Raw genomic sequence first — 23,854 nt, 5'->3', positions numbered from 1 at the left:
AGCCAGTTCAGCGAGGTTCAGTCAGCCGCTCGCCTGGCCTAGCGCTTCATTACATGAGATGATCAGCGGCCTGACACCGCCGATCTCCAGGAGCACTGGGTCCACCGCCGCCATGAGACTGTACGGTGTGGGCTGTCATCCCACTCAGGTTTGGTTCATTACAGGTAAAGAGCAAAATGATGTGAGTGGGAGGAGAATGTGGCGCCACACGAAGGAGACGCCGAGACCGGCCACACGAAGGAGACGCCGAGACCGGCCCCAGAAGTTCTGAAATGTGAGGAAAAAGAGCGGGAGCCAGCACAGACAGCACGAGGGGTAGCGAGAGCCATCGACGATATTAAGGGAGCGAGCAGACTGCGACATTGAGAGCGTTAACAATAGCCGTCAACAACATCGCGAGGGTGAGCGGCAGCCATCTGATGACGAGATGAGTTTATCAGGAACAATAATAAGAGATGACGGGAGGAGACACCCAATGACTGAGGAGCAGTGGGGTCACTGGGGCGAGTGAGAGAACAATGACGACTCAGTAGGGGAAGAGCATTGGGCAGGGTAAATCAGGAGACAAATGGGTCCCAAGGGGAGCGTAGATAAAATCAGGGGCAAAACGAGGTCAGCATACAATAGACGAGCAGTCAAACGGGCCACAAAGAGTAGATGGGGAGTAACACGGGGGCCGAATACGGCAGACGGAGGGTGTGGAGGACAGGACCAGTTCCTCCCATGTCACCAATGTGACGTAACTACACAGGCACAGCTCTCCGGCGCCCCCTTTGTCTCAGGTCAGTAAGGGAACTGCACCTAGAGCAAATGGCCGCCGGGGAGGATGTCCTGTTACCCGCTGGGTATTCTAAGATTTGTAATCAGAGTAAAAGCATCAGCCCAAGATTAATTTTATGGTTTAATTGCCTTAAGGGCGCAATAGATAATTACAGAAATATACAGTAAGCTATGCAACGGAATTACAGTGGATTTGCAGTCAGTAAAATATAACAATAAGGGTATTAGAGATATTAAGCTGGAGGTCAATTTACCAGATTGTAGGTTGCATGTGGGTGCCCTATAGTACCCGGCAGTCCCCAAGAAGGACATCACCTGCTTCTTGGTCCTGGGGGTGGGCCAGGATGCGATGGCATCCACCTTCCCGGGCTCCGGCTTCAGTGCTCCCCCACCTACCCGATATCCCAGGTAGTGGACCTCACTCATACCTAGCTGGCATTTTTCTGGCTTCATGGTTAAGCCTGCTCGCGGGATCCGCCCGAGCACCTGCGCCAGGTGCTCTAGGTCATCCTCCCAGGTGGGACTGAAGATGGCAATGTCATCTAGGTACGCGGTCACACACCCTTCCAGTCCCTCGAGCAGCGTGTTGACCATCCTCTGAAAAGTGGCAGGGGCATTCTTCAAGCCGAATGGCATCACCGTGGACTCGTACAGTCCGAAAGGGGTGATAAAGGCAGAGCGTTCCCGTTCCTGGTCAGGTACTTGGCCCCGGCCAGCTGATCAAGCAGGTCATCGATGCGCGGCATTGGGTACGCATCGGTGACCGTCACAGCGTTGAGCCCCCGGTAGTCCACGCAGAACCACGTAGTTCGGTCCTTTTTAGGGACGAGGACTACAGGCGAAGCCCACGCGCTGTTGGACAATTGGATCACCCCCAGCTTCAGCATCTCGTCTATCTCTTGGCGCATGTGCTGCTGCACCTCAAGAGAGGCCCGATACGCTGAATGCTGTATCGGGGGGTGATTGCCGGTCTCCACGTCATGGACGGCTGTCTCAGTCCTTCCAGGCAGGCTGCTGAACAGCTCCCGAAAGGGGAGTAGGGTGACCCCCAGCTGGGAACGTTGGCCCTCTGAGAGCTGGTGGCCAACCCCCACATCCTCGATGGATCCACCCGCCTTGGCTTGGGTGAGCAGATCCAGGAGGGTTTCTACCTCTCCTTCCTCGGGAAGGTTGCACACTGGGTGGGCACAAGCCTCCCGCTCATGATGGGCCTTCATCATGTTCACGTGGAAGGCCTTCCTCCTTCCACGGGCATGGTCTAGGGTGACCAGATAGGTGAGCCGCTGGTGCACGAGGTATGGACCCTCCCAGGCCGCCTGAAGCTTGTTTTGAGGTACGGGGACCAGTACCCACACCTTTTGACCCACCTGGTAGGTCCGCTCACAAGCATTCTGGTCGTACCACAGCTTCTGGTCAGCCTGGGCTTGGGCCATATTGTCATGCACCAGCCATGCCAAGGCCATCATTCTGTCCCGGAAGCGCACAACGTACTCAATGACCGACACTCCAGGGGTGGCCAAATCCCCTTCCCATGCATCCTTCACCAGAGCAAGGGGCCCTCCATACAGGAGGCAAACAGCAGGTGTGGGAGATACCGCTCCCAGTCTCTCCCGTGGGAGTCGACCAACATCTTCAGCATCTGGTTTAAGTTGCTATTGAACCGCTCACACAGGCCATTGGTCTGTGGGTGGTATGGGCTGGCTACCAGATGTTGCACCTGTATCTGCTTACAGAAAGACTCCATCAGCTGCGACATGAACTGGGTCCCTCGGTCGGTGAGCATTTCCTGGGGGAACCCCACTCTGGAGAAAATCTCCAGTAAGGCAGTGGCCACTTTGTCGACCCGAATGGACGACAAAGCTACCACCTCCGGGTACCGGGTGGCATAGTCCACTACCGTTAGTATGAAGCACTTCCCGGAGCGGCTGGGAGTGGACAGAGGTCCAATGAGATCCACAGCCACCCACGAGAAAGGCTCTTCGATGATGGGCAGAGTTACCAGTGGGGCTTTGGGACGCAGCCCTGCCTTCCCCACCATCTGACAGGTGTCACACGAACGGCAGTAGGCAATCACCTCGGTCCTCATTCCCGGCCAGTAGAAATGCTGAGCTAGCCTGGCCCTGGTTTTAGTGATCCCTAGGTGTCCAGCCATGGTAATCTCGTGCGCGATGTGCAACAAATCTGCCTTGAACGGATAAGGTACCACTAACTGTCGGTCCCTAGGCCACGCCTCCGTTGAACCCTGCTAGACCGTTACCCGGGACAGCCGTCCCTGGTCCCAGACCACTTGCTCGCGGTCGGACTCCAGGGGAGACACTGCCGCCTGCTCCTTGAGAGCTTTCAGGCTAGCGTCAACTTCCAACGCTGCCTGAAATCCCTGACTCGATGTGGCAAGAATTGACGAAACTGCCACCGCCTCTGTCAGCTCCCCGGGATCTGTCTCCTGGCCGCTGTCTGACTCGGAAGCCACTTGGTCGGAGGGGGGGACCGTCGGACCTCCACGAGGCCCCTTGGGCTCCGGCGCTCCTACTCCTGGTAACAGCGGCCACGACCGCTGAGACCACAGGTAGTGCCTGCTTCCCCTCGGCCCCTGACCAAGTCACCGGGTCAGGCAGACTTACCTGGCCTCCTGATATCCCGGATGCGGGGAACTCCTGCCCTGGGGTCTTACCTGGTGGCTCTCCCGGCACGCCCCCTCCCCCCATGGCCTGTTCCTCTTTCTGCAGAGGCCCTAGACTCAGCAGGCTGGATTCACTTAGGGACCCTACACTGCCCATAGCATCCCCTCCCTCCACCTCTGAGCTCTCCCCTGCAATCTTATCACCTGTCCTCACAGTGAGCCCTGTGTGTGTTGTGTCAGTGCATGGTTACCATCAGGTTTCACGCCCTCCTCCACTGTTGGAGACACATTCAACACAAACATTCACAGTAGAGTCATGACTAGTGTTGAGCGATACCATCCAATATTCAGAAATACATTCAACACATTAGCCGGATGATGGGACTACTACTGTCCCATCATTGGCTAATGTGTCAATCACTGTCATTGTAGCAGGCATCGCCCGATGGAACTTGTAGTCCCATCGGACGATGCCCACACACACACACACACACACACACACACACACACACACAAACGACTCCCGGCAGGCCCGCACAGACCACCGGCAGCCGGCACAGGCCCCCGGCACAGACTATCGACAGCCGGCACAGACCACAGAGAGGTCCGTACAGACCACCGGCAGCCGACACAGGCCCCCCCCCCGAGAGGCCCGTACAGACCACCGGCAGCCGGCACAGGCCCCCCCGAGAGGCCTGTACAGACCCCAGTCGGCACAGACCCCCCCCCCCCCCCCCCCCCCGACAGTCGGCACAGACCCCCCCCCCCCCCCCCCCCGACAGTCGGCACAGACCGTGCATCATGATGCGCACAGACCGCGCATGATGACATCATTTCAGCAGCCAATCACAGCCACAACTGTGGCTCATGGCATTGTGGGGACTTCTGATTCCGGTATCAGATATTGAAAAAATATCGGTACTCGGTATTGGAATTCCGAAACAGCGAATATCGTCCGATACCCGATATTTGCAGTATCGGAATGCTCAACACTAGTCATGACATTCTTGGGGAGCCGGACTTGGGGGTTCAGTGGCCACATACTGAGGCACTAGCCGCCCCAAATCGGCCCCAAGCAACACAATGGCAGGAATATTTGGCGATACTCCCACCTCCCGCATTCCCCTCCCGGCGCCTGTAATGTAAAATGTCTGTAAGATCTGTATGTTAAAGTATGATGTTTCTAGAACCTACTAGAAATCCCCCATTGCTACACACTGAGGAGACAAGCCTGTCATGTAGCTGCAACCCCCCCTCCTTATCAGCTCTGTGCTTGCTGGTAACATGAAACCGTCCATTTCCTCTCACAGCCTTCCCCCCCCTTGCAAGGGAAAGCATTGCTTTGTTTTGAAATCATGAAGCTTGAATACAGGTTTAGGAAATATTAAAGGAAGCCTAGCGCGCACTTCGCTTGTGACAGAGATATGAAACTCACATTTCTGCAAAGGGCACAAAGCCAGCTTTCTAAAACCCTAAGTTTCAAGATTCTCGGACGTCCAGAAATTGAGATATGGATTGCTCCCAAACGGAGTGTCCTATCTAGTGCATTCTTGATGTTTTCTTGCTGGGTTCGATACACTGGGAAACATGATACCCTTGGTGAGTTCATACGAGCTTTCCCCATTAAGATATGGTTATCATAACTTTTTAGTTAAGTTATAACTGAGAGAAGGGGGTTGGACCTCACCAGACCGCCCATTTCGTGAGGTCACAGACCCTAGGCTATAGGTATTCCCTACCAAATGCCAGTCAGTTGGAGCTACAGAGTCCGTGCAGATGAGTGGAGACGTGTGGCTCCACCTTCTCCCCCCACATGGTCTGCCTGATACCGACTGAACACATGTGAGTATTACTTTGTCTTTTAATCCCTTTGTTTTATATTTGTACATATTTAATGTCTCAATTTTGCAACAATTCTTTATCTAAGTAATCACTGCCTGTTACGTGTTACAGAACCACTCAGCACCCAGAATATGTTGTGCAGTTATATGTATGGATAATAGGTTCTATGTGAGATGCATGTCCCTAATGCATCAGAATTCCCCTTTTGTCCGCCCTCCCCCCACCTTTGTAATTTCCACAGTAAACATCGGCAGGCTCCGGCCACCTGCGGCTTTTGTAATGCATGTCTGGCCTGCCGCTTTTCTATTGGCCTGCCCTCGGTATCTGTGTGATATATTCTGTGTCCTGTGAGTAAAGTGTTGTCAGACTGGAAATACGTGGAGAAGCAGTGATCTTTTATATGCGCCCATGCAACCCAGGGATTCCAGCCAGCGTCATTCATTCAGACGTCAGCCAACGCAGAGCGAACCTCCGAAAACACGGGGTGGTACCGAAAGAGGTACCCCAGCTTGGTAGACCCCGTTACACTGGTGGCAGACAGCGGGATTTGATACCCCTTCTACAGGAGGAAAGGAATGAATGGAAAATAACTACCAGAAGTTAAAGAGGACTACATTAAAAGATCTGGTGTAAGCCCTAGTGTTGATCGCCAGCAACAAAACAAAAGCAGATTTGATAGCAGCCATCATGGAACACGACAGTGCAGCGCCCCCCAATGTGAACGTGGAGGAGACCGAATTCCAGAGGGAGGTAAAGAACAGACTGGCGTTCTATGGCCCAAACCCTGCGGTAGACATCATATGAGAGGTGATGGCTGATGTGCGTACTGATCTGAAGGAAAAGATGGCCGAGCAGACCAGGATAGAGCTAGCCAAGATGGAGATGGCAGAGCGGACCAAAGTGGAGCAGGCCAAGATGGAGATGGCAGAGCGGAGAGAGGACAGCCAGCGAGCAGGGGGAGCTCTGGCCTTCAACCATGTACCTTCAACAGTAAACCACAAAAAGATCCAGTATAATGCCTTCCGACAGTTGGGGGAGGCAGAGGAAGACATTGATGGCTTTCTGCAGGACTTTGAGCGGCAGTGTGCCCTTCATTAAGTGAAGCCGGAGGAACGGGTTCAGATTCTGGCCAGCAAGCTGACAGGCCGGGCAGCGGACGCCTATCGCACGGTACCTGATGAGTACTGTATGGACTATGAGCGGATCAAAGAAGTGATTTGGCCCGGTATGCGCTGACACCAGAGGCCTATCGCCAAAAGTTCCGCGGACTTATAAAACGCTTAACCGATACCCATGCTGAATGGGCCTGTAAATTACGGCGGTCACTGCTACAGTGGGTACAAGGGAGCCAAGCAACCACTTAGGACGACGTCCTCCAGCTCTTCCTGTTAGAACGATTCTTTAATGGACTAAACCTCGAGACACAGAATTGGCTTCGGGACAGGTGGCCAACGACTCTTGAGGAAGCTGCTCGTCTGGCCGATGAACATCATGATGCCAGGAGGCCGCAGTTCTCTGGATCAAAGGTGGTCACTAGGGGCCCGCCCATGGACCTGGAGGGCCCCAAACCACCAAAGATTGTAGGGGGACCAGCTAGAAACCCAGCCTACCACAGTCCCCCTGGGGCGCGATGCCACACCTGCCATCAGCTGGGCCACCTGCAAAGACAATGCCCCAACTGGACTCAGCATACCCAGTGGCCAAAGGCGGAAACAGCTACCTTCAGCCGGGCTGCTGTACACTGCTACCAAGGTGAAGCTGACCCGGCATTGGGGGCTACGACTAACCAAGGGGTGGAAGAGATGGAGGAAGTGCTGCATGAAGTAGAGCCCGGGCAGATAATCGACAACAGCATCGACAGGTTGTGTGGGTTAATGGGAAACTTATGCAGGGACTAAGATTCCGGGGCAACTTTGACCCTTGTGAAGCCTCATCTCGTCCGGGACCAAGAGAAGACGGACCGGACAGTGGCAGTCCGTGTAGCAGGGGGGAGCTATACATCGACTACCCACTGCCAGGATTCACCTGAACTGGGGAGTCGGGGATGGCCTTGTTGAGGTCGGCTTGATGGAGGATTTGCCTGCAGATGTCTTGCTGGGAAATGACTTGGGGCCCATGTTGTCTGCATTCTCGGTGGCCCCTCTGGCTGAGACCTATCCTGTGACCACCCGGAGACAAGCTCGAACTGCGGCGGCGGAATCACACTCAGAGGAGGCCCAGGTAAGACATCCCAGCCCTGCACATATTCCCATAGCCAGACACATTTCTTGGGCCACCCCAGATGAATTTAAGAGGGAGTTACTTGAGGATCCTTCATTAGAGGGATATCGTGGGAGGGGAGAGGAGTACTGGAAGGGGAACAGTTTGTATGGAAGCAGGGACTCCTCTACTGGATCACAGAGCAGCACCACACAGGGATGAGCCCCACTATAAAACAACAGCTGGTAGTTCCCAAGAAGTATAGGCAGGAGCTACTGCGAATCTCTCATGATATACCCTTGGCCGGGCACTTCGGCGTCAGTCGCACCAGGCATCGTCTGACACAAAACTTCTTTTGGCCGGGGGTAACCTATGATGTTCGTCAGTACGGCCAGTCCTGTGACAGTTGTCAGCGCATTGGCAAGAGGGGGGGATCGATGCAAGGCCAAATTACTCCCCCTCCCCATTGTGGATGAACTATTTAGCCGAGTAGCGGTCGATCTGATAGGGCCGTTAACCAAACCCAGTCCGTCCGGGAAAAGGTATATATTGACAGTGGTAGACTATGCCACACGGTATCCAGAGGCGGTTGTGTTACCTAACATACTGGCAGAGACGGTGGCGGCCGCCCTGCTCCAGGTTTTCTCACGGGTTGGATTTCCCCGGGAGATTCTCGGACCAGGGTACCCATTTTACAGCAGAGTTGACCAACCAACTGTGGAAGCTGTGTGGTGTAAAGTCCATTAGAAGCGCCCCGTACCACCCGCAAACCAATGGGTTGTGTGAACGCTTTAACGGGACATTAAAACAGCTCATTGGGACTTTTACCAGGACCTACAGGGACTGGGAGAAATTCTTGCCACACCTCCTGTTTGCCTATCGGGAGGTGCCCCAAGAATCCACGGGGTTCTCCCCATTCGAACTGGTATACGGGAGACAGGTAAGGGGACCCCTAGACTTAGTGCTGGAACACTGGGAAGGGGAGGGCCTCATAGAAGGGGTACCTATTGTACCCTATGTGCTGGAATTCCAGGACTGCCTACAGGAGCTGACTCAGGCTGTAAGTGAGAACATGCAGGCGACCCAGCGGCGCCAGCACATATGGTACGATCGGAGGGCCACAGAGCGCACCTTGGAAATAGGACAGAAGGTCCTGGTGTTAGAGCCCAGTAAGCATAACAAGTTCCAAGCTGCATGGCAGGGGCCCTACCAGGTAGTGGGGAAAATAACCGACACAACCTATAATGTCGCCGATTGTGACGATCCCAGGGTTATCCGCATGTTCCACGTGAATATGCTGAAGCCCTACCGGGAGCGCCCTGAAGAGCTAGTGGCCATCTGTGCACCTGAAGCAGAGGATTTAGTTGGACTTCCCTTGCCGGATGTCTTAGGGGAAAGGACTCAGTCTAAAACATGGGACCAGGTACACTTGGTGAAGACCTAGGCCCCCGGGAGAGACAGCGCAGGCGGAGGCGTTGTTGAGGCTGCGACAGAGGATGTTTTCAGAGAGTCCAGGGTACACTCGCCTGGCACAACACAAGGTTGAGACCCAGGATCAGACCCCCCTGCGACAAAACCCCTTCCGCGTCCCTGAGTCTGTACAAGAGGGAATGTGACAAGAGATACAAGAGATGTTGCATTTAGGGGTCATTGAAGAGTCAGATAGTCCCTGGGCATCCCCCGTAGTGTTAGTGTCCAAGAAGGATGGGACTACACGGTTTTGTGTAGACTATCGTAAGCTCAATGATTAAACAGTGACGGATGCATACCCCATGCCGCGTGTGGATGAGTTGTTAGACCGGCTGGCGGGGCAAAGTATTTGACCACCATCGATCTATGCAAAGGCTACTGGCAGATTCCCCTTAGTCCTGCTATTCCCAAGTCGGCATTTGTCACCCCGTTCGGCTTATTCCAGTTTCGAGTTATGCCATTCGGGATGAAGAATGCCCCGGCGACCTTCCAAAGGCTGACTGACCGGCTTCTGGATGGTCTCCAGGACTATGCTTGTGCCTACCTGGACAACATCGCCATCTACAGTGCGACATGGGAAGAGCATCTAAATCACCTAGAGACAGTATTGGACAGGATCCACCAGGCCGCAATCACCCTGAAGCCAAACAAGTGTCACGTGGGCAAAGCAGAGGTTCAGTATTTAGGGCATTGGGTGGGAAGTGGGAAACAGCGACCAGAACCAGCCAAGATTGAGGCCATAGCCAAATGGCCCATCCCACGCACTAAAACCCAGGTCATGGCGTTTCTAGGGACAGCGGAGTATTACATGAAATTCGTTCCCAATTACAGCAGCGTAGCCAAGCCCCTCACTGATTTGACCCGTAAGAAACAACCCCGCCAGGTAACCTGGACCTCAGAGTGTGAGGAAGCCTTCCGCCAACTAAGGGACGCCCTCACCAATACCCCTGTATTGGCCGCACCCGATCCCACTAAACGATTCCTTGTTCATACAGACGCTTCTATGTTTGGATTGGGGGCAGTACTGAGCCAAGTCGGGCCGGACGGCCAAGAACACCCAGTAGCTTACCCGAGTCGGAAACTACTGCCCCGTGAAGTAAGCTATGCGGCCATCGAGAAGGAGTGCTTGCAACCATATTTGTATGGACGACAGTTTTCCCTCCTAACGGACCATAATCCCCTAGTCTGGCTTAATCGGGTCTCCGGAGACAACGCCAGATTGCTGCGGTGGAGTTTAGCCCTACAACCTCTGGACTTCGCAATCCACCACAGACCCGGCAAACAAAATGGTAACGCCGATGGACTAAGTCGACAAACGGAACTTGTACCAACCCCATAAACTTCGGTCATCCCCAAACCGATCCGTTGAGGATCAGACTGTGTATGCCGATCACGTCGCTGAAAAGGGGAAGCCTTGTTACAGAACCACTCAGCACCCAGAGTATGTTGTGCAGTTATATGTAAGGATAATGGGTTCCATGTGAGATGCATGTCCCTAATGCATCAGCATTCCCCTTTTGTCCGCCTTCCCCCCACCTTTGTAATTCCCACAGTAAACATCGGCAGGCTCCGGCCACCTGCAGCTTTTGTAATGCATGTCTGGCCTGTCGCTTTTCTATTGGCCGGCCCTCTGTATCTGTGTGATATATTCTGTGTCCTGTGAGTAAAGTGTTGTCAGACTGGAAATACATGGAGAAGCAGTGATCTTTTATATGCGCCCATGTAACCCAGGGATTCCAGCCAGCGTCATTCATTCAGACTCCAGCCAACGCAGAGCGGACCTCCGAAAACACGGGGTGGTACTGAAAGAGGTACCCCAGCTTGGTAGACCCCGTTAGGCTAGTTTCACACTTGCTTTTTTTTGCAGCGCGTTTTTCCCGCAAAAAAACGCATTGAAAAAACGCATACAAAAGCATACAACTGCTGCGTTTTTTTCAAGCATTTTTATGAGCATGCATGAAAAAAACGCAGCGTTTTTATGCTTTTTTACCGCGTTTGCGTTTTTTTCCAACATTAGGTGGCCCCTCACTAACCCAAACCATGACTTTACTAACCCTAACCCTGACCCTAACCCTGACCCTTAACAAAACCATACTTAACCCTAACCCTGACCCTAACCCTAACCCTGACCCTAACCCTTAACCAAACCATACTTAACCCTAATCCTGACCCTAACCCTGACCCTAACCCTTAACAAAACCATCCCTAACCCTGACCCTAACCCTAACCCTGACCCTAACCCTTAACCAAACCATACTTAACCCTAATCCTGACCCTAAACCTGACCCTAACCCTTAACAAAACCATACTTAACCCTAACCCTGACCCTAACCCTAACCCTGACCCTAACCCTTAACAAAACCATACTTAACCCTAACCCTAATGGCCATTTTTAGCGCAAAACGTGCGCATATGTGCGCATGCGCTTTTTTGCAGGGCCAAAAAATGCAACATGCTGCGTCTGGAAAATACAAACCCACACCCCAAAAAAACGCAGCGCATGAAAATCGCATACATGCGCTTACAAGCGCGCAGGTATGCGCACCCATGTTAAATATAGGGGAAAAAACGCATGCGCACATATGCGTTTTTTTCCAGCGCTAAAAAACGCAAATGTGAAACCAGCCTTACACTGCCCTTTTGGGAATAAATGATAATCTATTAGTTTGCCTCCATGCTCTAAGAAACGAACTATGCACCTTTAATAGATAATCGCAACTAATTTGGGGTTTGTCACGGACCCTCTTAATTAACTCTTTGATTAAGTAAAGCGTGGCTGGTGGCAGCGTGGTGTGCACGGCTGGCTAGGCTAGCTGGCAGTACAGACGGGTCTTATATTGCTGAATGAGGGCCTGCGGCCACAGCATTGATAATTCCCTTACTGCAGTAGTCTAGCGGCCCGTGCACAACAAGCGACGACTAATTATCCTAGGTGCAGTTCCCTGACTGACCTGAGGGTAAGGGGGGGCGCCGGAGAGCTGCGAGTTCCAAAGTGGACCTGAGAAAGTGGGATATACATAAATCCCCGCAGTTCTTGGAAGGTTGTTAGCAGCCCCTGCGGTAAATTGTTAGAGCAAGATTAGCTTGCTGTATTTTGTCACGTGGCGCCGGTGGTGGGATAACTAAGATAAGCCCCCACAGTGCCTGTGAGAGCCGTGTGCCGGCAGTGCGTCGCGTCCCTCCGTCCGCTGACAAACCTGTGTTGGTGGTGACATCGTGACGTATTGGTGGCACAGGGTCCACTGTCCGTCACAATTTGGCAGCAGCTGTCCGCCCGTTCATCACATATTGGTGGCAGTGGTGGGATGTTCCTCACAGCGCCCCAGTCCAAAAACACCTTGGCGACGGGCAGCGCCGGTTCAACGCCTCCAATTCCGGAGACGGAAAGGGTTTTCCCAGGCACCAAGTCTTGAGGGGACACCACCTCAGAAAGTACCAGGGTTCCTTCAGCACCTGTGTCCCACAGTCCCATGACCGCTGAGCAGCTGATGGTGACAGGTTGGTAATTGTCCAGGGACCTCCCACCACCCCCTCCCACACACAAAACAGTAGATGGTTTCTGGGACAGGGATGGGGCCTTCTGGCGCTGGGGACACGCAGCCTTAAAGTGTCCCGGCTGGTTGCAATGATGACAACATCTGGGTTCTGCTCCTGGCCAGGAGAAGGCAGCAAGGGGGTACACCCCTTGCACTCTGGGGGGACAGGGGCAGGATTGGGCTTACCCCCTCTCCAGGGGCTGCTGGCAGGCTTCTTTGGCTCAGACGCCCTGTTGTTGGCATACTCGTCTGCCAGGGCGGCTGTAGCAGAAGCCCCCTTTGGTTTCCGGTCACGGAGGAACTGCTGGAGGTCCACTGGGCAGTTCCACAAGAACTGCTCCATGACAAACAGTTCCTGGACCTCCTGGCGGGTGTTGAGCTCTAGACCTGTGGTCCAGTGCTCCGCAGCTCTCAGCAGTGCCCGCATGTGGTCGGTCCAGGTGTCCTTTGAGCCCCGCTGCAGGCTCCGGAACTTCCTGCGGTACGACTCCGGGGTGAGGTTGTAGTGCTGGATCAGGGCCCGCTTGATGCTGTTGTAGTCCTGCTCCTCCCTGGCAGGTAAGTCCCCCAAAACTTCCAGGGACTTACTCCTCAAACGGGGGGTCAGTTACCTTGCCCACTGATCCAGGGCCAGATGGTGTTGGAGGCAGGTTCTCTCAAAGGCCAGCAGAAAGGAATCCAGGTCTCCATCCTTTTCTTGCAGGGAAAAGTCCTCCGCCCGGTCCTTGTAAGCCTTGGTCCCCGGTGGGGCTGGAGCGTCAAGCGGGAGCCCGTGCTGAGCCATCTCCAGTCGGTGTCAGCGTTCTGCAGCCTGCAGCACATGTTTGGCATGCTCACGCTCTGTCGCTTTCTCTGCCGCCACCAGGAGTCTGTCATGGGTGGCGTTGTTACCAGCCTCAAGCTGTGCCATAGCCGCTTGGAAAAGGGCCTCCGGTCTGGACAGGCTGGGGCGGGCAGGTGGTGGACAGTCCACTGCAGGACTGAGCACGGGGGTCTGGCTCCTTGGGGAGCCCTGGCTGAGCTCCCCCTCGCCTTCATTGGTATTGACCTCCTCATAGACCAAAGCATTGGCCTCCCCCTTTGCCTTACTCCTGGTGCCTTCCGCCATCTTGGGAACCTCTGGTTACTGACACAGCTGCAACTCTGGCCTCGCACACAACTTATTATATTTGCACTCTGACCGTCTAGTGCTGGGCTGACCTTAAGACCCCAGCAGTGAAAGTTACCACTGGTAGTCTCTAGTGTCTGGGAGTAGGGGTCCCACGCACACTATTACTCTGATCCCCACCGCTGCCACCAATGTGGAGGACAGGACCAGTTCCTCCCACGTCACCACTGTGATGTAACTACACAGGCACAGCTCTCTGGCGCCCCCTTTGTCTCTCAGGTCAGTAAGGGAACTGCACCTATAACAAATGGCCGCCGGGGAGGAAGTCCTGTTACCCGCTGGGTATTCTAAGATTTGTAATCAGAGTAAAAGCATCAGCCCAAGATTAATTTTATGGTTTAATTGCCTTAAGGGCGCACTAATTACAGAAATATACAGTAAGCTATACAATGGAATTACAGTGGATTTGCAGTCAGAGTAAAATATAACAATAAGGGTATTAGAGATATTAAGCTGGAGGTCAATTTACCAGATTGTAGGTTGCATGTGGGTGTCGGGAGCTCTGCAGTCCCACAGGTACAAGAATCTTAGTTGCCGGATAGACCCCAAAGTGCGGGCCGCTGCTCCCCTTGGCAGATCTGTCCCCAGTTCCTTCTTAGGCTGGTTTCACACTTGCATTTTTTGCGCTGCTTTTTAGCGCAAGAAAAACGCATGCGTTTTCTCCCCTATACTTTAACATGGGTGCGCACGTACGCTTTTGTATGCGCATGCGTTTTGTATTGTGCGCTCGGGCGCAATATGCATCCTGTTGCATTTTTTGTGCATCCGACTTGCCCCAAAAAAACGCATGCGCCCGCAATGCTTTTTTTACAGCAAAACACCCATTAAAGTCTATGGATGCGCATACGCTGGCATTGTAATGCGCATGTATGCACAAAAAAACATGCGTTTTTTTAAAAAATGCACCAAAAGCCGCAAAACGCACACAAACACATTTTGCGTTTTTTTCATGCTCTTGTGTGCGCAAAAAACGCGCAGAAAAAAAACGCAAGTGTGAAAGTAGCCTTAGATCATCATCTGGTTCTTCTGTGAGAGTGTGTGTCTCTGCCATGTGCTGCTAGCTCTTAAGCATTCCTCCCCCTGTGTCAGAGGGTGGGCTAATAATCTCCACCCTTTAGCTCCCTGCAGAACTTATTCCCAATATCTACGAAAGGGGGTAACTTTCTACAGCATGATCGATCAGGACACGAGAGGTACCAGTGAATGCGGTTTGTTTTGCCTGTCGTGTAGAGAGCAAACATGGCCCCATTGGGTCGCTGTGGAGGGCCAATCTCTATATCTCAGGTCCCAGAGCCCTCACCGACTCAGGAGTCGCACTGCCAGATGCGCGATTTCCTCAGGGTCACACGGATATTTTTTATGAGTCTATAACTCGAAAGGTGCGCTCATAATCCATGATCCTAGGATGGAGCCGGAGAGACAATGGATGTGTATTTCTGTGTCCAGCTGACAGGTATATTCTAATTGAAGCCCCCAGGCCCCTTCCTGCCCCATGCGGATGCGGCTCCTACTCAAGCTTTGAAGTTCTGCTTTCGCTTTATCTCATTATCATACTAAAAGGCCTCAGCATTGGAGCACTAATGCCTGCTGTCTTCAATATGCTTACAGGCCCTGGGGGGGTAGGAGCAGTTAACTCCTTCATCACAGAGGGTAATGCAGGGGCCGAGCGCGACAGGCGGAGGGGGGCAACGCGGGGGCCGAGCGCGACAGGCGGAGGGGGGCAACGCGGGGGCCGAGCGCGACAGGCGGAGGGGGGCAACGCGGGGGCCGAGCGCGACAGGCGGAGGGGGGCGACGCGGGGGCCGAGCGCGACAGGCGGAGGGGGGCGACGCGGGGGCCGAGCGCGACAGGCGGAGGGGGGCGACGCGGGGGCCGAGCGCGACAGGCGGAGGGGGGGCGACGCGGGGGCCGAGCGCGACAGGCGGGGGGGGGGGCGACGCGGGGGCCGAGCGCGACAGGCGGGGGGGGGCGACGCGGGGGCCGAGCGCGACAGGCGGGGGGGGGCGACGCGGGGGCCGAGCGCGACAGGCGGGGGGGGGGCGACGCGGGGGCCGAGCGCGACAGGCGGGGGGGGGGGCGACGCGGGGGCCGAGCGCGGCAGGCGGAGGGGGGCAACGCGGGGGCCGAGCGCGACAGGCGGGGGGGGGCGACGCGGGGGCCGAGCGCGACAGGCGGAGGGGGGCAACGCGGGGGCCGAGCGCGACAGGCGGAGGGGGGCAACGCGGGGGCCGAGCGCGACAGGCGGAGGGGGGCAACGCGGGGGGCCGAGCGCGACAGGCGGAGGGGGGCAACGCGGGGGCCGAGCGCGACAGGCGGAGGGGGGCGACGCGGGGGCCGAGCGCGACAGGCGGAGGGGGGCGACGCGGGGGCCGAGCGCGACAGGCGGAGGGGGGCGACGCGGGGGCCGAGCGCGACAGGCGGAGGGGGGCGACGCGGGGGCCGAGCGCGACAGGCGGAGGGGGGCGACGCGGGGGCCGAGCGCGACAGGCGGAGGGGGGCGACGCGGGGGCCGAGCGCGACAGGCGGAGGGGGGCGACGCGGGGGGCCGAGCGCGACAGGCGGAGGGGGGCGACGCGGGGGCCGAGCGCGACAGGCGGAGGGGGGCGACGCGGGGGCCGAGCGCGACAGGCGGAGGGGGGCGACGCGGGGGCCGAGCGCGACAGGCGGAGGGGGGGCGACGCGGGGGCCGAGCGCGACAGGCGGGGGGGGGCGACGCGGGGGCCGAGCGCGACAGGCGGGGGGGGGGCGACGCGGGGGCCGAGCGCGACAGGCGGGGGGGGGGCGACGCGGGGGCCGAGCGCGACAGGCGGGGGGGGGGCGACGCGGGGGCCGAGCGCGACAGGCGGGGGGGGGGGGCGACGCGGGGGCGGAGAGCGGCAGGCGGAGGGGGGCAACGCGGGGGCCGAGCGCGACAGGCGGGGGGGGGCGACGCGGGGGCCGAGCACATTACAGAATAGTTATGGGATAAAAGTTGAGTGAAGTTGGGGTGTAAGTGCAGAGTTGGAGTCTCTTACCTTGTGGCCCCCTACCCCCAGGCTGCAGCTGTTGGGGTCTCTCACTGACGGTCTCTCCCCCGCTGACCGTCTCTTCCTGCCGTCTCTCGGTGGCGTCGCTCTCTTTTCGCCTTGTTAGGTGTCGGAGGGAGGAGAGCGCAGGGCGAGGCCCCCTGAGGGAGCGGGACAGCAGGTAGGATGAGACAGCTGACACATGGAGGAAGGGGAGAGCCCGCTGTGAGGAGGCGGCGGCCGCGGAGACATAATGGAGGGAGGGGCGAGGCCGCAGCCAGGGTGTGGGGTCCGCGGGGAAGACGCTCTGGTCTCTTATACCAGCGCTCCCCCCAGTGGCCGCTGCCGGCTACTGCAGGATTCCGTCATTACCTCCTACACAGGGACTTCCCCTCCCCGGGTCCAGCGCGAGCTCTTCCCGCGGCGGCCTCCGGGAGGCGATCACGAGCGCTGCAGCCGATCACTGAGCTGCCAGCTCTGACACGAATGTAAGAGAAGACAAAAATCCTCCTCACCGACCTCTGGACAAAGGCAGAAGCTCCATGATGGTGACACCGTGCTGGAAAGGGTTAATGTAACAGAAGGGAAATTCCGAGAGTGACGAAAGGGGCGGGGGGAGAGCGAGGAGGAGAGTGACCCCAGATATATTCCCATCACTCAGCCCCCATCCTGTGCTGGAGAGTGTGGGCCGGAGAGTGACCCCTGATATACTCCCGTCACTCAGCCCCCCATCCGGTGCTGGAGAGTGTGGGCGGGAGAGTGACCCCAGATATACTCCCATCACTCAGCCCCCATCCGGTGCTGGAGAGTGTGGGCCGGAGAGTGACCCCTGATATACTCCCATCACTCAGCCCCCCATCCGGTGCTGGAGAGTGTGGGCCGGAGAGGGACCCCTGATATACTCCCATCACTCAGCCCCCCATCCTGTGCTGGAGAGTGTAGGCGGGAGAGGGACCCCAGATATACTCCCATCACTCAGCCCCCATCCTGTGCTGGAGAGTGTGGGCCGGAGAGTGACCCCTGATATACTCCCATCACTCAGCCCCCCATCCTGTGCTGGAGAGTGTAGGCGGGAGAGGGACCCCAGATATACTCCCGTCACTCAGCCCCCCATCCTGTGCTGGAGAGTGTAGGCGGGAGAGTGACCCCAGATATACTCCCATCACTCAGCCCCCATCCTGTGCTGGAGAGTGTGGGCCGGAGAGGGACCCCTGATATACTCCCATCACTCAGCCCCCCATCCGGTGCTGGAGAGTGTGGGCGGGAGAGTGACCCCAGATATATTCCCATCACTCAGCCCCCCATCCTGTGCTGGAGAGTGTGGGAGGGAGAGTGACCCCAGATATACTCCCATCACTCAGCCCCCCATCCTGTGCTGGAGAGTGTGGGCGGGAGAGTGACCCCTGATATACTCCCATCACTCAGCCCCCCATCCTGTGCTGGAGAGTGTGGGCGGGAGAGGGACCCCAGATATACTCCCATCACTCAGCCCCCCATCCTGTGCTGGAGAGTGTGGGCCGGAGAGTGACCCCAGATATATTCCCATCACTCAGCCCCCCATCCTGTGCTGGAGAGTGTGGGCGGGAGAGGGACCCCAGATATACTCCCATCACTCAGCCCCCCATCCTGTGCTGGAGAGTGTGGGCGGGAGAGGGACCCCAGATATACTCCCATCACTCAGCCCCCCATCCTGTGCTGGAGAGTGTGGGCGGGAGAGTGACCCCTGATATACTCCCATCACTCAGCCCCCCATCCGGTGCTGGAGAGTGTGGGCGGGAGAGTGACCCCAGATATATTCCCATCACTCAGCCCCCCATCCTGTGCTGGAGAGTGTGGGCGGGAGAGGGACCCCAGATATATTCCCATCACTCAGCCCCCCATCCTGTGCTGGAGAGTGTGGGCGGGAGAGGGACTCCAGATATATTCCCATCACTCAGCCCCCATCCTGTGCTGGAGAGTGTGGGCGGGAGAGTGACCCCTGATATACTCCCATCACTCAGCCCCCCATCCTGTGCTGGAGAGTGTGGGCGGGAGAGGGACCCCAGATATACTCCCATCACTCAGCCCCCCATCCTGTGCTGGAGAGTGTGGGCGGGAGAGTGACCCCAGATATATTCCCATCACTCAGCCCCCCATCCTGTGCTGGAGAGTGTGGGCGGGAGAGGGACCCCAGATATATTCCCATCACTCAGCCCCCCATCCTGTGCTGGAGAGTGTGGGCGGGAGAGTGACCCCTGATATACTCCCATCACTCAGCCCCCCATCCTGTGCTGGAGAGTGTGGGCGGGAGAGGGACCCCAGATATATTCCCATCACTCAGCCCCCCATCCTGTGCTGGAGAGTGTGGGCGGGAGAGGGACCCCAGATATACTCCCATCACTCAGCCCCCCATCCTGTGCTGGAGAGTGTGGGCGGGAGAGGGACCCCAGATATACTCCCATCACTCAGCCCCCCATCCTGTGCTGGAGAGTGTGGGCCGGAGAGTGACCCCAGATATATTCCCATCACTCAGCCCCCCATCCTGTGCTGGAGAGTGTGGGCGGGAGAGGGACCCCAGATATATTCCCATCACTCAGCCCCCCATCCTGTGCTGGAGAGTGTGGGCGGGAGAGTGACCCCTGATATACTCCCATCACTCAGCCCCCCATCCTGTGCTGGAGAGTGTGGGCGGGAGAGGGACCCCAGATATACTCCCATCACTCAGCCCCCCATCCTGTGCTGGAGAGTGTGGGCCGGAGAGGGACCCCAGATATACTCCCATCACTCAGCCCCCCATCCTGTGCTGGAGAGTGTGGGCCGGAGAGTGACCCCAGATATATTCCCATCACTCAGCCCCCCATCCTGTGCTGGAGAGTGTGGGCGGGAGAGGGACCCCAGATATACTCCCATCACTCAGCCCCCCATCCTGTGCTGGAGAGTGTGGGCGGGAGAGGGACCCCAGATATATTCCCATCACTCAGCCCCCCATCCTGTGCTGGAGAGTGTGGGCGGGAGAGTGACCCCTGATATACTCCCATCACTCAGCCCCCCATCCGGTGCTGGAGAGTGTGGGCGGGAGAGTGACCCCAGATATACTCCCATCACTCAGCCCCCCATCCTGTGCTGGAGAGTGTGGGCGGGAGAGGGACCCCAGATATATTCCCATCACTCAGCCCCCCATCCTGTGCTGGAGAGTGTGGGCGGGAGAGTGACCCCTGATATACTCCCATCACTCAGCCCCCCATCCTGTGCTGGAGAGTGTGGGCGGGAGAGGGACCCCAGATATACTCCCATCACTCAGCCCCCCATCCTGTGCTGGAGAGTGTGGGCGGGAGAGTGACCCCTGATATACTCCCATCACTCAGCCCCCCATCCGGTGCTGGAGAGTGTGGGCGGGAGAGTGACCCCAGATATATTCCCATCACTCAGCCCCCCATCCTGTGCTGGAGAGTGTGGGCGGGAGAGGGACCCCAGATATATTCCCATCACTCAGCCCCCCATCCTGTGCTGGAGAGTGTGGGCGGGAGAGTGACCCCAGATATACTCCCATCACTCAGCCCCCCATCCTATGCTGGAGAGTGTGGGCGGGAGAGTGACCCCTGATATACTCCCATCACTCAGCCCCCCATCCTGTGCTGGAGAGTGTGGGCGGGAGAGGGACCCCAGATATACTCCCATCACTCAGCCCCCCATCCTGTGCTGGAGAGTGTGGGCCGGAGAGTGACCCCAGATATATTCCCATCACTCAGCCCCCCATCCTGTGCTGGAGAGTGTGGGCGGGAGAGGGACCCCAGATATACTCCCATCACTCAGCCCCCCATCCTGTGCTGGAGAGTGTGGGCGGGAGAGGGACCCCAGATATACTCCCATCACTCAGCCCCCCATCCTGTGCTGGAGAGTGTGGGCGGGAGAGTGACCCCTGATATTCTCCCATCACTCAGCCCCCCATCCGGTGCTGGAGAGTGTGGGCGGGAGAGTGACCCCAGATATATTCCCATCACTCAGCCCCCCATCCTGTGCTGGAGAGTGTGGGCGGGAGAGGGACCCCAGATATATTCCCATCACTCAGCCCCCCATCCTGTGCTGGAGAGTGTGGGCGGGAGAGGGACCCCAGATATATTCCCATCACTCAGCCCCCATCCTGTGCTGGAGAGTGTGGGCGGGAGAGTGACCCCTGATATACTCCCATCACTCAGCCCCCCATCCTGTGCTGGAGAGTGTGGGCGGGAGAGGGACCCCAGATATACTCCCATCACTCAGCCCCCCATCCTGTGCTGGAGAGTGTGGGCGGGAGAGTGACCCCAGATATATTCCCATCACTCAGCCCCCCATCCTGTGCTGGAGAGTGTGGGCGGGAGAGGGACCCCAGATATATTCCCATCACTCAGCCCCCCATCCTGTGCTGGAGAGTGTGGGCGGGAGAGTGACCCCTGATATACTCCCATCACTCAGCCCCCCATCCTGTGCTGGAGAGTGTGGGCGGGAGAGGGACCCCAGATATACTCCCATCACTCAGCCCCCCATCCTGTGCTGGAGAGTGTGGACGGGAGAGTGACCCCAGATATATTCCCATCACTCAGCCCCCCATCCTGTGCTGGAGAGTGTGGGCGGGAGAGGGACCCCAGATATACTCCCATCACTCAGCCCCCCATCCTGTGCTGGAGAGTGTGGGCCGGAGAGTGACCCCAGATATACTCCCATCACTCAGCCCCCCATCCTGTGCTGGAGAGTGTGGGCGGGAGAGTGACCCCAGATATATTCCCATCACTCAGCCCCCATCCTGTGCTGGAGAGTGTGGGCGGGAGAGTGACCCCAGATATACTCCCATCACTCAGCCCCCCATCCTGTGCTGGAGAGTGTGGGCGGGAGAGGGACCCCAGATATACTCCCATCACTCAGCCCCCCATCCTGTGCTGGAGAGTGTGGGCCGGAGAGTGACTCCAGATATACTCCCATCACTCAGCCCCCCATCCTGTGCTGGAGAGTGTGGGCGGGAGAGTGACCCCAGATATACTCCCATCACTCAGCCCCCCATCCTGTGCTGGAGAGTGTGGGCGGGAGAGTGACCCCAGATATACTCCCGTCACTCAGCCCCCCATCCTGTGCTGGAGAGTGTGGGCCGGAGAGGGACCCCAGATATACTCCCATCACTCAGCCCCCCATCCTGTGCTGGAGAGTGTGGGCGGGAGAGGGACCCCAGATATACTCCCATCACTCAGCCCCCCATCCTGTGCTGGAGAGTGTGGGCCGGAGAGTGACCCCAGATATATTCCCATCACTCAGCCCCCCATCCTGTGCTGGAGAGTGTGGGCGGGAGAGGGACCCCAGATATACTCCCATCACTCAGCCCCCCATCCTGTGCTGGAGAGTGTGGGCGGGAGAGTAACCCCAGATATACTCCCATCACTCAGCCCCCCATCCTGTGCTGGAGAGTGTGGGCGGGAGAGGGACCCCAGATATATTCCCATCACTCAGCCCCCCATCCGGTGCTGGAGAGTGTGGGCGGGAGAGTGACCCCAGATATACTCCCATCACTCAGCCCCCCATCCTGTGCTGGAGAGTGTGGGCGGGAGAGGGACCCCAGATATATTCCCATCACTCAGCCCCCCATCCTGTGCTGGAGAGTGTGGGCGGGAGAGTGACCCCTGTTATACTCCCATCACTCAGCCCCCCATCCTGTGCTGGAGAGTGTGGGCGGGAGAGGGACCCCAGATATACTCCCATCACTCAGCCCCCCATCCTGTGCTGGAGAGTGTGGGCCGGAGAGTGACCCCAGATATATTCCCATCACTCAGCCCCCCATCCTGTGCTGGAGAGTGTGGGCGGGAGAGGGACCCCAGATATACTCCCATCACTCAGCCCCCCATCCTGTGCTGGAGAGTGTGGGCGGGAGAGGGACCCCAGATATACTCCCATCACTCAGCCCCCCATCCTGTGCTGGAGAGTGTGGGCGGGAGAGTGACCCCTGATATACTCCCATCACTCAGCCCCCCATCCGGTGCTGGAGAGTGTGGGCGGGAGAGTGACCCCAGATATATTCCCATCACTCAGCCCCCCATCCTGTGCTGGAGAGTGTGGGCGGGAAAGTGACCCCTGATATACTCCCATCACTCAGCCCCCCATCCGGTGCTGGAGAGTGTGGGCGGGAGAGTGACCCCAGATATACTCCCATCACTCAGCCCCCCATCCTGTGCTGGAGAGTGTGGGCGGGAGAGGGACCCCAGATATATTCCCATCACTCAGCCCCCCATCCTGTGCTGGAGAGTGTGGGCGGGAGAGTGACCCCTGATATACTCCCATCACTCAGCCCCCCATCCTGTGCTGGAGAGTGTGGGCGGGAGAGGGACCCCAGATATACTCCCATCACTCAGCCCCCCATCCTGTGCTGGAGAGTGTGGGCGGGAGAGGGACCCCAGATATATTCCCATCACTCAGCCCCCCATCCTGTGCTGGAGAGTGTGGGCGGGAGAGTGACCCCTGATATACTCCCATCACTCAGCCCCCCATCCGGTGCTGGAGAGTGTGGGCGGGAGAGTGACCCCAGATATACTCCCATCACTCAGCCCCCCATCCTGTGCTGGAGAGTGTGGGCGGGAGAGGGACCCCAGATATATTCCCATCACTCAGCCCCCCATCCTGTGCTGGAGAGTGTGGGCGGGAGAGTGACCCCTGATATACTCCCATCACTCAGCCCCCCATCCTGTGCTGGAGAGTGTGGGCGGGAGAGGGACCCCAGATATACTCCCATCACTCAGCCCCCCATCCTGTGCTGGAGAGTGTGGGCGGGAGAGTGACCCCTGATATACTCCCATCACTCAGCCCCCCATCCGGTGCTGGAGAGTGTGGGCGGGAGAGTGACCCCAGATATATTCCCATCACTCAGCCCCCCATCCGGTGCTGGAGAGTGTGGGCGGGAGAGGGACCCCAGATATACTCCCATCACTCAGCCCCCCATCCTGTGCTGGAGAGTGTGGGCGGGAGAGGGACCCCAGATATACTCCCATCACTCAGCCCCCCATCCTGTGCTGGAGAGTGTGGGCGGGAGAGTGACCCCTGATATACTCCCATCACTCAGCCCCCCATCCGGTGCTGGAGAGTGTGGGCGGGAGAGTGACCCCAGATATATTCCCATCACTCAGCCCCCCATCCTGTGCTGGAGAGTGTGGGCGGGAGAGGGACCCCAGATATATTCCCATCACTCAGCCCCCCATCCTGTGCTGGAGAGTGTGGGCGGGAGAGGGACCCCAGATATATT

The 23,854-nt window shown here is 57.5% G+C and overlaps 1 protein-coding gene across 1 annotated transcript in view; it reads right to left on the bottom strand.

Moving 5' to 3' along the window:
- Positions 1 to 16,917, bottom strand: part of LOC141078055 (phospholipid scramblase 1-like) — a 29,662-nt gene extending 12,745 nt beyond the window's left edge. Inside the window, exon 1 of the mRNA XM_073564862.1 lies at positions 16,630 to 16,917. The gene's annotated coding sequence lies outside the window, so the exon portion shown is untranslated. The remainder of the gene's footprint in view (positions 1 to 16,629) is intronic.
- Positions 16,918 to 23,854: the final 6,937 nt, after the last annotated feature.

The sequence above is a fragment of the Dendrobates tinctorius genome, unplaced genomic scaffold, assembly GCF_039654945.1.
Source record: "Dendrobates tinctorius isolate UK_male_01 unplaced genomic scaffold, ASM3965494v1 ptg000495l, whole genome shotgun sequence".
Taxonomy (NCBI): Eukaryota; Metazoa; Chordata; class Amphibia; order Anura; family Dendrobatidae; genus Dendrobates; species Dendrobates tinctorius.
This window is presented reverse-complemented; position numbering and strand designations above follow the sequence as displayed.